The sequence below is a fragment of the Sapajus apella genome, unplaced genomic scaffold, assembly GCF_009761245.1.
Source record: "Sapajus apella isolate SASKATOON/1434 unplaced genomic scaffold, GSC_monkey_1.0 scaffold81, whole genome shotgun sequence".
NCBI lineage: Eukaryota > Metazoa > Chordata > Mammalia > Primates > Cebidae > Sapajus > Sapajus apella.
Genome location: NW_022437021.1, coordinates 5,482,438 through 5,493,281, shown reverse-complemented (window position 1 = coordinate 5,493,281; position 10,844 = coordinate 5,482,438). Strand labels below are relative to the sequence as shown.

The 10,844-nt window shown below is 40.5% G+C and overlaps 1 protein-coding gene across 23 annotated transcripts in view; it reads right to left on the bottom strand.

Moving 5' to 3' along the window:
* Nucleotides 1–10,844, bottom strand: part of MTERF1 (mitochondrial transcription termination factor 1) — a 469,560-nt gene that overhangs the window by 109,789 nt on the left and 348,927 nt on the right. The window contains exon 6 of one of the 23 annotated variants that reach the window (XR_004261229.1): nt 1,295–5,132. The exons of the other annotated variants lie outside the window; for them this stretch is intronic. The gene's annotated coding sequence lies outside the window, so the exon portion shown is untranslated. Of the gene's footprint in view, nt 1–1,294; nt 5,133–10,844 lie in introns of those variants that run through there. 23 annotated transcript variants of the gene reach the window in all.

Genomic DNA, 10,844 nt, shown 5'->3' with positions numbered 1-10,844 from the left:
GAAGGAAGGAAGGAAGGAAGGAAAGAAAGGAGGGAGGGAGGGAGGGAGGGAGGGAGGGAGGGAAGGAAGGAAGAAGAAGGAGGAGGAGGAGAAGGGAAGGAAGGAAGGAAGAGGAGAGGAGAGGAGAGGCGAAGAGAGGGAAGGAGGAAGGACAGAAGGAAGGAAGGAAGGAAGGAAGGAAGGAAGGAAGGAAGGAAGGAAAAAGCCATAAAAAGGAACCAAGTAATGGCATTTGCAGCAACGTGGATGGAATTGGAGACTTTTTTTTTTTTTTTGAGACAGAGTCTCACTCTGTTGCCCAGGCTAGAGTGCAGTGTCACAATCTTGGCTCACTGCAACCTCCACCTCCTGGGTTCAAGAGATTCTCCTGCCTCAGCATCCTAAGTAGCTGAGATTACAGGTGTGCACCACCATGCCCGGCTAATTTTTGTATTTTTAGTAGAGATGAGTTTCACTATGTTGGTCAGGCTGGTCTTGAACTCCTGACCTCATGATCCACTGGCCTCAGCCTCCCAAAGTGTTGGGATTATAGGCGTGAGCCACTGCGCCCAGCCTGGAGACTATTATTCTAAGTGGAGTAACCCAGGAATGGAAAACCAAACATCATATATTCTCACTTATATGTGGGAACTAAGCTATGAGGATGCAAAGGGATAAGACTGATACATTGGACTTTGGGGACTTGGGGGAAAGGGTGGGGGCTGGCAAGGGATAATATTCTACACACTGGGTACAGTGTACACTGCTTAGGTGATGGGTGCACCAAAATCTCAGAGATCAGCAGTGAAGAACTTATTCATGTAATCAACCACCACCTGTTCCTCAAAAACCTATTGAAATAAACAAATTTAAAAAAAAAAAAAGATTGAGGAGTGGGTGGAAAGAAGCCAGGGTATATCTCCACCTACTTGTTTGCTTTGGATTTCTTCAGCAACAGCTACATCATTTTCTTGGCATGTCTTCCTAGCTACTCCTTGGTAGCCCTGGCCCCTGAGTTCCTGCCCTTCCTTTCCTCCCTCAGTTAAGGAGCTTAGCAGCTTCCTGGTATCACTAATCACTGGCTAACCTGATCAAGCCCTGGTAAACTCCTCATCCTCTTCCGTGGCTGCTGTAATGAATCCCCCGCATTAAGTTTCTGCTGCTTTAAATAGCCACAATGGTTTCTAGTATTCTAATTGGATCTGGTTATTTCTGGGGATATGACTATAAGTGATGTGTCAACTGTATATTTTTGTGTTTTGAAAATTTTATGACATATTAATTGTGCAATCATAATAAAGCCAATTTTTAAATAAAAATTAACATGAATGAGGTGTATTGGGTGGATTAAATTTAAGAGATATATGATGCAAATTATATAAGGCCTGCGTATGGATAGTTCTGTGAATTGCAGTAATAAAAATCGAAGGGAGGGAAAATACTGACTCAATGTACAAAGCATAGAGGTAGTCACTAAAGCAGTGATTCCAAATCAAGGGAGAATATCAGAATCACCTGGGGAGCTTTAAAAAACTATATATGTTTGGGTCTCACCCCAGACCAACTGAATCAAAATATTTGAAAATGGGTTCAGGCATGACTATTTGGAAATGACTTCCTGAGTGGTTTGCATAAACTCCATCCTTATCCCTCATCCTCCCATCACTACTGAGACCCTTTGGTCGTAAAGCAGCCAAAAGAGAAAAAAACAGGCTCACTAGGAGAGAGGCAGTGGAAGAAGCAGAAATAAAAGGATGAGGAGTGAGAGAAAAAGAAAAACATTTACAAAGCAAAACAACATCCTATAAATTTATGTCTAGAAATTAACATTGAGTAGAAAGATTTTATAAAAATCTTTCATGTTTGTCTAACATATTAGCTAGAAAAAGCACATTTCTCAAATATATTAAGATGGGGAGGCTTTTGTGGAAGATAATTTTAAAGACAAAGATTTTGCTGCTTAAAAATACCAAATAAAAGAAAGGGTCTCCATTTGGAGCAATGTGATCTTTCTTTTTCTTTTTCATTCTTTAAATTTTACATTAAGTTCTGGGCTACATGTGCTGAACATGCAGGTTTGTCACATGTGTATACATGTGGTTAGAGTAATGTGATTTTTTTCTAAACCCCAAAAACTATAAAGAAGATGTAATAAATAACAGCATTTTAAATGCCAAATTAGAATGAATAAATAAATGACCTTCCCAAGGGAAAGCAGGATCTCCTGATATTTTAGCAAATCGAGTTATAACTGACAGATTCCCTTATTCATGGAAAAAGAGGCTTCATTAATATTGAACTTGCCAGTTATCTACATGAGTAATGTTGTTTTTTGTGAAAAGGGAGACGCATTAATTAATATTTACCTCTTTGTATGGTACCCACACCTGAAAAATTAGCGTAAGCATAGCCTGAGAATGACCCTGTATGGCAGACATACCTGAATGTGTGTTCAGAGTGCCAAACTAAGCAATCTGGGAGTAGCCAACCCGGAGATTCATTCCTTATCCATGAGGAACATCCGAACACCCAGTTTATACCATGGAATGCTGGCCTACAATGGATCAAGGCCCTCTTGTCTGAGTTAAATGAAGGTTGCTAGGTGGAAGTTTCTAGGGGGAGGGTGCTAAGTGAAATGCTATATAAACTCCATGCTTTTCACAAGTGGTTGTCGTTCTCCTGCTCAGCCTGCTGCCACTGGTCCACACAGTTCTCCTATCCAGCCCACTGCCGGTGGACCATACCTGTATGTAAGTTTTCCTCAATAAACCCCATGTCTTGTTTACTGGCTCTGGGTCTCTTCTTTGGCCTCTTGAACCTGGCACCTTCCCTACTGAAGTTAGTAGGGGTCTGACATGACACTCTTCATTAAAACAAATGAATAGCAAGAAAAAATCAACTTAGTCTTGAATTCTACAAACCTAGAAATTATCTTCTATTATCAGAACATCATTCATGAGAAGTTTAATAAGCATTTTATGAAAAGCATTTAACAAGCATGCCCAAGGTTTAATTGATGCAAAAATTTTATTATATTTAATTATATATTCCTGTCTCCATCCACAGACCTAACTTAAAAAACACTAGCATCTCTAAGCCAGACAAAGAACCAATCTAATGAATAGGTATTCTCCACAGGGACTGATGCAAGGTTGCGCAAACTTTAAAGAAATACACACTATGGATCTTGAGATCTGGTCTTCCACCCCTCAGGGTCATTGAGAGGAATGGCTCCTCTCCCCAATTAAAAATGCATGCAGATTCCGGCCCTCTAGTCTCTATATACAATATGCATGTGCCATGCCAGTGTGTGGGTTACAAGGACACTCCCATTGTGAAAGGCTAGAAATCGAGCTAGCATGTGACAAAACAGTGGTGGGAGAGACAGATTGGGGCCCATATGACTGCAGTGCTTGGGAAAGGTAAGAACTAAAAAAACAAAGGAGACTTAAGTTAATCTGAGGCAGTGGCTTCCAAACTTTTTCAGGTGCCAAAAATGCCTATTGGTCGGTTATATTCTAACACACAAACTAGCATCTGTCTTAGTAGTAGAAAATAAGACTTACATAGATAAACGCTAGTGTACATATAAATATACCTGTGTATAAGTACATACACACAATGTGAAATTATTGTTACATGTCTACCAAAACAAGCTGCAAGCTAAATGCAAGGGGCAGCTCCTCAGTTTTCCTATTAACATTTCTCAGCTTGGTCATTTTGTCATCTGCTAGTATTCAAAACCAGGCAAGTGGTTACGATTTCCAATGGCTTGAGAAATAATTTTTGAGAGAAAAACATAAAATGAAGGCGATCATTCATTAACTCACATTTTTCTGAGAATTGTAAAAAGATGACTATAATTGTATTTTAGGAGAAACTAGCTTGGTCCATCCTAAAAAACACTCATAATTGTTAAGACGCTTAGACTGCGAATAACTAAAGTGGACAAAGATTTTTGATGCTTAAAAATACCAAATGAAAGAGAGACTTCGTTTGGAGCAATGTGATTTTCTAAAAACTGAGGAAGTTGCAACAAACAACAGCAAACAGTTTTAGCTAACACAGCTAAAACAAAAATAAAATGAAGAAATTTTAACATAAGAGTATCTCTTAGCATACAAAGACCAAGATGAAATAAAGATTCACAATGTATTTGGAACCAAAAAACCATGAGGCCAGAAGTATTCTTTCTCTTATCCATTTTCCTCTGCATATCTGATACCCGCCCCACTTCTTCTGTCTCTCCCTCCCCTTCTCTAAACTAGTTACTTCTGCTTCTCTATCCATAAATCAGTTATATGTGGTTAAATTTACATCTCCCAAGGTAACCAGATAGATTCTATTGTTTGCTACAAGGGGAAATATATGCCTAGTTCACTGAATTCAAACTGTAATCACTCCTGAACTCTTTACTTTGGGACTACTCTCCATTGTATCTTTAAGAAACAATAGAGAGTGAACATTATCAACTCAATAATGATCAAATCCTTAATCCTTTGTGCAAAGAACTTTTACTTAAAAATGCTTCATCGATGCATGTTTTAGCTTATGAAAGTGGCAGCAGGAACAGGCTGAGGTCCTATTCTTATGCATCTGCATGATCAGATGCAGAATTCAGCTCTGCAAGCAACTAGAATTCCAGATTGCCTTACAGTGTACCTGAGGGAAACTTCTGCCCTCCCTACAGTGATGGTAAATACAGAGAACAGCAGCTCATAGCCCCCAGCATGCCATAATACAGGGCTCCACACACTTGGACTTTTCTATCAACAGGCAAAGAGCTACTATGTCCTCAGGACAGGACTAAGAAGGGAGGGTGAGTGATGTCTAATGCCTGCAGGAGGAAACCAGGCAGCCTTAGAGCTGGCTCAGCCTGTGTACCCCAGCACGGAGGATTACACTGCTTCTGGGGCTTCAGAATTGTCCACATTTACAAAGAATTTGAAGTGAAAGAGTCACCTGATGTTGAACACTATAATCCATGCAGTTGGCATTGTTACATCTAACTTACCTGTGCATGCTGAGCTGCCTAAGCAGATTAGGTAGCCATCATGCACCACAGACAAAGAAAAGTCTAGACACCTGTGAGACACATGATTTTTCAGTGCTTCTAAAGGGGATCATCATGATTTGCTGTAGGTTTATTTTGCCTGGAGGAGAAGGTGGTAAAAAGATGGTTGCAGTGTGACAATTAACAAATGGCAATTTTGAGTAGAGGAGAAATAACTCAAATTATCATATTTAAGGCATATGTCAGTTGACTCTTGACTACATTAAGTGGTCAATGAAGCAGATGCCTTTAGGTAAAAGTGGAAAATTACAGATGTTCTTGCTCCCGTTTCTACACACCCCATGATACAGATGTGTTAAACACAGATACTTGACTGGTGTCACACAGCCCCATGGCTCTTGTCATGCACCTCAAATGCTCCATGCTACATGGACCATTTTGAGTTTTCCCTCTTGGATACCAGTGAGTCAGGATCCAGATTCCATTTCTAATTGAAGAGCCTCTGCACATCAGCCTTATGCCCATGCAAAGAAAGGTATGATGTAACAGGCAAGAGAATCCCACCTAAGGACATTTCACATTAGCCTGACATATGCCTGAAGTTCCTGCCTATCTCTTTTCCTTTGCAGTAATGCTTCTTAAACTACCTGTTCTTTCCATTCCCACTGCCATCACCCCCATCGCCATTTGCCCTGGCTATTGCAACTGCTTCTCAACTAAAGTCTCTGTTTCCAGTCTTCCCCTCATAAGGAATCCATCCCATGACATGCTGCCAGAGGTGCCTCTCCAAACACACTTCTGACGTGTAACACCCCTGCTCAAGAACCATCATTTCCCTGTGGTCTGTGAAGTGCCAGGCTAAGCTCAAAATCCTCTGGCTGATATTCAAGGCCACTGTCAATGTGAAAATAATTTAAACTTAAAATATTTTCCCTCATTGCTCCCCTGTGCTTACATGTACATTCCAAACAAAGTGTACTATCCTGTTTCTGGGATACATTCTACACCAATTATTATAAATATCTTTGTTTCTGTTGTTTCTGAGACCTGAAATTCTATTCTTCCAAACTTCTCCTCACCCTTTCTTACCCTCAAACTTCTCTGCCTATTAAACACCCATTTATTCTTTAAGGCCAATCTCAAATGCCACTTCCTGAGGACCAGTAATATGATAACATATGTTTTCCCCTTTGTAATCTATTAAAAATGTGACAGATACAAGAATGTAAAAAGTTACTTGCAAATACTTTAGTCTGGGAAGTTGTATTAGTTTGCTGAGGCTGACTTAGCAAAGTACTACAAAATGAGTGGCTAAGATAACAAATATTTATTGTCTCACAGTTCTCGAGGTTGTAAGTCTGAGATCAAGGTGTTGTCAGGGCCACACTGCTTCCGAAGGAACTAAGGAAGATCTGTTTTAGGCCTATTGCCTGGCATCTGGTAAGTCCATAACTCCAATCTTCACAGGTGTTCTCTCTGTGTGTATGTCTGTCTGTGTCCAACTTTTCTCCTTTTTTAAAAAATACCAGTCATATTAGATTAGGGTCCTCCCCAATTGACCTCATTTTAAATACTGCAGTTTTTACAACAGTACCTATCTATGGCTATGAGTGAAAAATGGGATTTGTACTCTAAGTCTGTTTGATTACCTCTCTAACAACCCTATCCCCTTATAAGATCACATGTGGAGTTACTTGGGGCTAGGATTCCAATATATTTTTGTGGGAAGACACAATCAAACCCATAACAAAAGTTAACGAATGATGCAACTTTATTATTTTGGCTGAAAGAAAGATCCTATAATCAAAGTCTGGTGTCAGGAGATGTTATAGACTTTCTTGGTCTTCCTTATAATAGCTTTTCAATGGCCTATTCTCTTATAATGTTCTTTTCTATCACAGAATACTGACTTTGTCTTCTCGAATCTGCATGTGGACAAGAAAAGTAATCCTTTGTATCTCTAGACATGGTAAGCATATCGATGGAACTGCAGAACGTCTATGGCATCTCTTGACACCAGACTTTGATTATACTTAATGACACTCAAAAAACAGTATCACATCCTGATGGCCCAGGGTGACAGGTCTCAACCCGGCTGCACATTAGAATCAAATACAAATGGTCTCCCCTCTACCTGCCCCAAATCTTGATTTAATTAATCTGGGATGGAGCCAAGTTTTGGATGAAGTAATGGAATAGAACCACTGATCTAAGCCCCAGATGCTATAATAAGAGAGTTCTGAATACTACAGTATTTACAGCAGTACCTATCTATGCCTATGAGTGAAAAATGGAATTTGTATTCTAAGTATGTACTATTATATAGAATACCTGAGAATGAGTAATTTATAATAAATATAAATTTATTTCTCAAAGTTCTAGAGGCTGAGAATATCATGATCAAGGGACCAGCAGGTTTATTATATGATGAGGTTCTAGTCTCTGCTTCCAAGACTGTACCTTGATCATTCATCCTCCAGAGGGGAGGAATGCTATGAGTTCATGTGGCAGAAAGTAGAAGGGAAAAAGGAAATAAACTTCCACCATCAAGTCCTTTTCATAAGAGCATCTAATCCCATTCATGAAGGCAGAGCATTCATGAGTCAGTCACCTACCAAAGGTGATACCTCCCAACACCATTGCATTAGGGATTAAGTTTCAACATGAATTTTGAAGATGAGAACATTCAAATCATATCATGGTCTCACTTACCTCCTAAAATTCATGTCCTCACATACAAAATACATTCATTCCATCCCACTGGCCTTCAAAAGTCTTATCCCAGCATCAAATTTAAAGTCTAAATCCAAAGTCTCATTCAAATATATGGGTGACACTCAAGATACAATTCATCCTGGGGTGAATTTCCCTCCAGATGTGAGTCTGTGAAATCAAACAAGTTATATGCTTCCAAAATACAGTGGTGAGATAGATATTAGATAAACATTCCTATTCCAAAAAAGAGAAGGAAGAAAGAAGTAACAGGTCTCAAGTAATTCTAAAGCTGAACAGCACAAACAACATTATATCTTAAGGCTGGAGAACAATCTTCTTTGATTTCACATACTGCCTTCTGGACACACCAGGTAGGGTTGGGCCTCCAAGGCTCCAGGTGACCCTGTGCCCATGGCTTTGCTAGGTACAGACCATCATGATGCAGCTCTCATGGGTTAGAGTCAAGTATCTGCTTGAGTCAATAGTCAAGCTAGTGTTGACTCTTTCCCAAGCTAGTGTTGCATACTATGGCTCTACAGGTCTGGAGTCTTGAGGGCAGCCCTATCCCTGTAGCTCCACTAAGCACTGACTTAATCGGGGCTCTCAGTAGTGGCTCCACCTTTGTGGCAAGTCTCTGCTTGGGCCACAAAGCTATCCAAAACATCCTTTAAAATATAGGTGGAGGTAGCCATGTTTCCACTACTCTTGCACTCTGCATGTCTGCAGGGTCAGCTGCTCACCCCTTATGTCCTCTGGAGTGACAGTCTGAGTTGAACCTGGGCCCACCTGAGCTTGGGTTGTTGAAGAGTGCATTGGCAGAATGTGGGGCACAGAGACTTAAGGCAGCCCTGGGCAGTGAGCCCTGAGGTCCCAAAGGCTCCTTGAGTCCCTCCATTGAAACTGTTCCGTCCTCAATTCCCTGACACTATGGACCTATCATGAGCATGGCAGCCTCAAAGATCTCTGAAGTGCCTTCAGGGTCATTCTCCCATAGCACCTGGGTCCTTTCTCTCCATGCTTTTACCTCCTTATCAAATGATTGCTTGGCCACACTCTTGGTTTTCTCCACTGAATATATTTTTTAATTCTTTACATAGCCAAGCTGAGAATTTTCTAAATATTTACATTCTGCTTCCCTTTTGATTATAAATTCAATCTTTAATTTGTTTTTCTCTTCTCATATTCTACTATAAGCAGTTAAGAGAAGCCACACAGCCCCCTCAATACTTTACCCTGAGAGATTTCTTCTGCCAAATATCCTAGTCCATAACTCTTAAATTCTGTATTCTACAAAGTCTTAGGACACAGACACAATTAAGCCAAGTTCTAGCCCCAAGTCCAGCCAGGATGAGCTCTCCCCTTGTGACTCAGTCACCTCCCAAAAGCCACACCTCCCAATATTGTTGCACTAGGGATTAAGTTTCAACATGAATTTTACTAGGAACAAAAATATTCAAACCATAGCATACTCATTTTATGATATTTGGATAATTCAGTCAAGAAGCATCATCTATATTAATTTTTCTCAGAGTACTTTGCCCAAGTTTTTGAGGCTGTGGTATATTTTTTAGGATTTCTGAGATATTAATGAAGTCCTGTTTCTGAGAAAATAGTGAAGTTAATAGTGAAACACTCACAATCGTTTATGAAAATAAACTCCTTACTGGTCAGTCTTTCTGTTCAGCATGCTACAATGTTTCTTCTGCCTCTTAGGGACAAACTGAGTGAAACCAATAGAAATCAGTGCTCCAAGCATTCTTGTCTTAGTAAAATCCCCAGATTATCCACTGTATACACTGAAGAATTAAATGCTTACAAGTGGAAGACATATCAAATCACTTTAAAACTGAAAGGGTTTATTTTACACTACAAAAGGCAATAAAGGAATTCTAGAATACCTATCAAAATAAACGATCTCGAAATCAGTAACTTATGCCAGAGAAGTTATTGGCAAGATAAAACCTTGTCAAGTTATAAACTCAATCTAAAGTCATGATGATGAACCACATTCAACTAAACCACCTTCAATTCTGGAATTCATCTAAAGTACAAACGAACCACATTCAATTCAGGAACTCATCTAAAATACAAATGAACAGGCCCTATCTTTCTAGTTCCCAAGATTTAGGTATTGCTCCCTGTCAATAGACTGCAACCAAGGACTATGCTTTATCATTTTCTTACCCAAAGTAAATAAGAAAATGCTGAGGATGTAAAAGGTGCTCAGAAAGTGTTTTATGAATGGAGGCAGTCACTCTAATCCTTTGTGTTCTTGCTAGAGTGAGGAAAGGTTGGGTGGAAAGGGAGTGAGTAAGCATTTGGCAGTCTGGGCCTGTGCCCTGAAAGCTGAAAATGCAGAGAATCAAGAGTGGTGTTGCCAGGTCAATCAATCAATCACATATATCTGGACAGTGAAAAGACAGAGAAACAGTACAACCACTATGGAGAACAGTTTGGAGGTTCCTCAAAAATCTAAAAATAGAACTACCACATAATCCAGCAATCCCATTCCTAAGTATATACCCAAAGGAAAGAAAATCAAGATATTGAAGAGATACCTGCACTCCCATGTTTTTTGAAGCACTATGCACAAAAGCCAAGATTTGGAAGCAATCTAAGTGGCCGTGAACAGATGAATGAATAAAGAAAATGTGGGAAGGGGAGGATCCAAGATGGCCGTTTAGGAACAGCTCAGGATTGCTGCTCCCAGTGAAAGCACAGAGGGTGAGAGGACGCCGCATTTTTATTGCCCACAGACTAGGAAATTCCCAGGCAGAGGAGCTCCACCAGCGCGGCTGTTTCGGCCAGCGCGGCTGCTTTGCCCCCTGCGGGTGCTTTGTCAGCGCCCCGGAGCATCGGTTCTCCATACAAAATACACCGGTCAGGGTGCCCTTTTGGCTGGCGATTGGAGCCACGGGAAGTCACCCATTCGTCTGTTTAAAAAGGGGACTGAGCAGAGAACCAGGACAGTAGATTCCAGGGCAAAAAAAAAAAAAAAAAGGCGCCACAAACCTCAGTGCCGCTGTTTAAGCCAGTGCAGTGAGTGGCCGCAGGGGAAAACAAACAGATCCAGGCGCCTCTTCCACAGACGACTGGAACACCAACTTAAAAAAGGAGCTGAGGCAGGGAGCCAGGC